Source organism: Parambassis ranga, unplaced genomic scaffold (assembly GCF_900634625.1).
Source record: "Parambassis ranga unplaced genomic scaffold, fParRan2.1 scaffold_21_arrow_ctg1, whole genome shotgun sequence".
In the NCBI taxonomy this organism is placed as follows: Eukaryota; Metazoa; Chordata; class Actinopteri; family Ambassidae; genus Parambassis; species Parambassis ranga.
Window position 1 is genome coordinate 1,311,712 of NW_021144767.1, and position 3,932 is coordinate 1,315,643.

General features: G+C 42.4%; 1 non-coding gene across 1 annotated transcript; it reads right to left on the minus strand.

Moving 5' to 3' along the window:
- Positions 1–3,553: 3,553 nt before the first annotated feature.
- On the minus strand, positions 3,554–3,626 carry trnar-ucg (transfer RNA arginine (anticodon UCG)). The gene has a single exon. It is a non-coding gene; the product is annotated as a tRNA-Arg (tRNA).
- Positions 3,627–3,932: the final 306 nt, after the last annotated feature.

Genomic DNA, 3,932 nt, shown 5'->3' on the forward strand with positions numbered 1-3,932 from the left:
ATTTGCCTCAAAGTTGACCATTCGCCATTACAAAGGAACTCGCTGTGTTTTATGCAGTACCACCCATATACTTTATGCAATGTGGCCAAAATCTTACCCTACTGCTATGGACCCGAGTCTGAACAGTTATATATGTTAATAGGATGATACGGTCATAGCGCCACCTACTGCTAACAGGAAACATTGGTTGTAAACGTGTTTATTGTATATTTGTGGAAATGAGAGGAGGACAGCATAGGACAGGAGAGTATACGAGACGAGAGCATAAGAGAGAAGACTGCGATGACCCCGCAGATCGCAAGGTGCGCGAGGGCCCGCAATGCTGCTTGCAGCTTTAATTTTTTATATATTTTTTGTCTGCTGGTGGGTGCCTGCTCCCCTGCGCATCGGGCTGGAACTGCGCCGTACGACACAGAGCAGGGGAGACCTGTAAACGTGCTGAAATTACTTTGTTTAGTAAAAGGAAAAGGTATAAATGTGTTCTATAGTAAGGGACCATTAAATGACTTCTGTTGTGATCTGGCACTATAGATAAAAATAAAATCAAAAAGAACTCATTGGATGAACTCAGTTAAATTGTGGGAGACTTTTCCATCCAATAAATATGGGTAGCCCCAACTCAATGTGATGTATTTGAGTTGGACCAACATGATTTTTCCATGTTGGTCCAACTCAACCTAAATAATACCTATTAAATGATATTTGATTAAAACGGGTTGAGATTTCAGATTAAAGTTTTGGGTGGACCTCAGAGGATTTTCAGATTTGAAATTTCATTGTGAAATTTGGGAGTGGCTGCTGCAGCATAACACCTTTAACATATTTATTACATGCATACCTCTAATATATAATCTCATCTTATGCTCTTAATGACTGTAGCTAATTATATACTTGGTAATCAATTACAGCATCTTGTTATTTGGTCAATGTGATCTGACTCTTTTCTGACTTCTCTTTTATTTTACAGGATGCTGTATGTGGATGTGTGCAGAGTGCAGTTTGGAACCAGGTACTTTTATGCATCTGCACCTTATCATACACATACACCGCCTACATGCAGATGTACTTTAATACATGGATTATGCTACTACTAAATCACATTTTTACTTGTCCATGGTAATTAATGAATGTAAAATGAACCCTGGAGGGTCCGCTGCCTCGTCTTCGCTGGTGTTCTGCCCGGACCCTGGAGGGTCCGCAGCCTCGTCTTCGCTGGTGTTCTGCCGGACCCTGGAGGGTCCGCAGCCTCGTCCTTGCTGGGCTTCCGCCCGGACCCCAATGGGCCCTCACCCCTGTCCATGCTGGGCTTCCGCCCGGACCCTGGAGGGTCCTCAGCCCTGTCCATGCTGTGCTTCAGCCCGGACCCTGGAGGGTCCCTGTCCCCTCCGTTTCTGACTCTGCCCCCCAAGCACCCCAGCCTCTCGTTTTATGGGACCTCTGTGTCTGTTGGCCCATGGCCAGGGCCTTCTTGAACTCTGAGACCTTTTTTCCTGGACTCTTGAGACTTTGAATTCTGGGCTCCCTGTGTTTTTGTTTGTACCCTTGTTTTGTGTTTTTGGAACGTCTGGGAGCCGTTCCTTGAAGGGGGGGGTTCTGTCACGACCTGGTGTTATTTATGGTTTTGGTTTTCCTTGTTTTGGGTTTTTAGTTTGATCTGTGTTTAGTTATTGTTATTTTTTCTGCAGTTCTGGTGTTTTGTTTCCTTGGGTTTGTGTTTAGTTGTCTAGTCTTGTCTTGTGTTTCCTGTTTTACTTTGGTAGTCCTGTCCTCCCTGTGTATTGTCTTGAGTTTTGCTTCCTGTGTTTTCCCTCCTTGTATGATTACCTGCCCTGCCCTCATGTGTGTCACCTGTGCCTCGTTGTCTTCCCTGGTCCCTTTGTATATAGTCTGTGTCTTCCCCTTTGTCCTTGCTAGTTCGTCTCGTCTGTGTGGGCTTTGTTTCTTTCCCGGTCTCGTCCATGCCATGCCATGCTATGCTTTGCCCAAGGTAGTCTCCTTGTTCATGTTATGTTTTTGAACCCTCGCTAAGTTTCCTAGTTTTTGCTTTTCTAGTTTTGCCACGTGTAGTGTGATTTTCAGTTAGTTATTTTGTACTTTACCTTTTGACCACGACAAGTGTGATTTTTAGTTTTGTATTGTTTTGCCCTCCTGGCCTTTAAATAAAAGACTTTTTTGGATTTTAACCGCTCTGCGTCCTGCAACTGTGTCCTCTCCTCACACAAAACCCTGACAATATGTTTAGGTTGAGTTGGACCAACATGATTTTTTCATGTTGGTCCAATTCAAATACATTATATTGCATTAATGTACTTGTTTTGAGTTGGGGCTACCAGTATTTATTGGATGGAAAAACTCAATTTAATTGAGTTCATCCAATGAGTTAATGAATTAAAAATGAGTGATATTTAATCACAATAAATATACAGCAATGCAGTGATTAATGTGATTAAAATTTTAATCATGTGACGGCACTAGTTCAAACGTTTGCGTTCAAAGAACAGATGACCTACCAGTGGATGTCATGGTCATGGTTTTCTGCAGAAAGTCTCGTTCGTTTTCTAACATGGCAACCTTCTCCTTTAGAGTTTTCTGTCAACAGGCTCTTGTTCTGACTTTTGCAACCCTCACCTCTCATTAAAGCTGGTTTCCAATGATGTGTGTCTGGGTGCGTACACACTGCCCATAGTTACTGACGGAGCCACTGCGTCACACCCCAGCTGATACATGACCGCACCAGGACTGCTGCTATGACCCATGTTGGTTGTCAGCATTCCTTCCATTCCATTACAGCAGCATGAAAACAAGGTCCTGAGCAGCATAACAATAGATAAAGTAGAAATAAAGACTATGTACAGAGCAACCATAAGACATGCAGATATACAGATGAGAAATGTACAGAGATGTATTATGTCCTGTTATGATATCATGAAAAACTCTGAGTATTACACTGTAGGTGAGGATGTTATTGCACTAAGAGAAAAAACAGTGTACTGTTTCCCCATCAGTGTCACTGGGTGTAAACATGGTGATAAAGTACAGAGGTTAGAGTACAGATGGACTGATGTTATACAGTCTGACCCCTGTCTGGACAAAAGTCTGTGGCTGAAGGAGACACCCAAGGTCCCCACTGTCTCATGTTTTTATATTTGACTCATTTTCACAGCACTTCATTAGTTTGTTATCATAATCAGCCACCATGTACAGGTGCATCTCCATAAATGAGAATATTGTGGAAAAGTTCAATATTATAAACTAATGATGTCACACTGTGATCAGATGATGAACTCAAAACACCTGCAAAGCAGACACAATCATGGGGAAGACTGCTGACTGGACAGATGTTGAATAAATAAAAAATAGTCAGCATGGATATCCTCAGGAGCAATAATGGGAATATGACTCCCATCCATCACCCCTGCACACTGAGGGAACCCATCAAGATGGGTATAGTGGCATAGTAGTGTAGTAGACCCACTAAAGGTTCTAGCAGTGGAAGTGAGTTGCGGATAAACCACAGATAGAAGTTGGCTCATTTCATACGTGTATAAAACCTCAACCACGAAGGGACTCGAACCCTCAATCTTCTGATCCGAAGTCAGACGCCTTATCCATTAGACCACATGGTCTAGTGTGTTTGCCACATAAACTTTTCTTTGTCAGAATGTTATGGCATAGTGTTCATAATAAGAGTTTTTGTTGGTGCAGTTGCCAGCGCGAATAGAATAGAATAAAAACAGTTTACATATGAACAGTTATTGCACAGGTGAGTGGAGGGAGAAGTGGTCTGTAAGAAAACTGTACATAGTGCATCAGAAACTAAATAAATAATGTGTTGTACACTGTGGTGTGTGAATATTGCTCCTATCAGAAGTGGTTATTATACAGTCTGACAGCAGCAGGAAGGAAAGACCTTCTGTATCTCTCCTTCACAC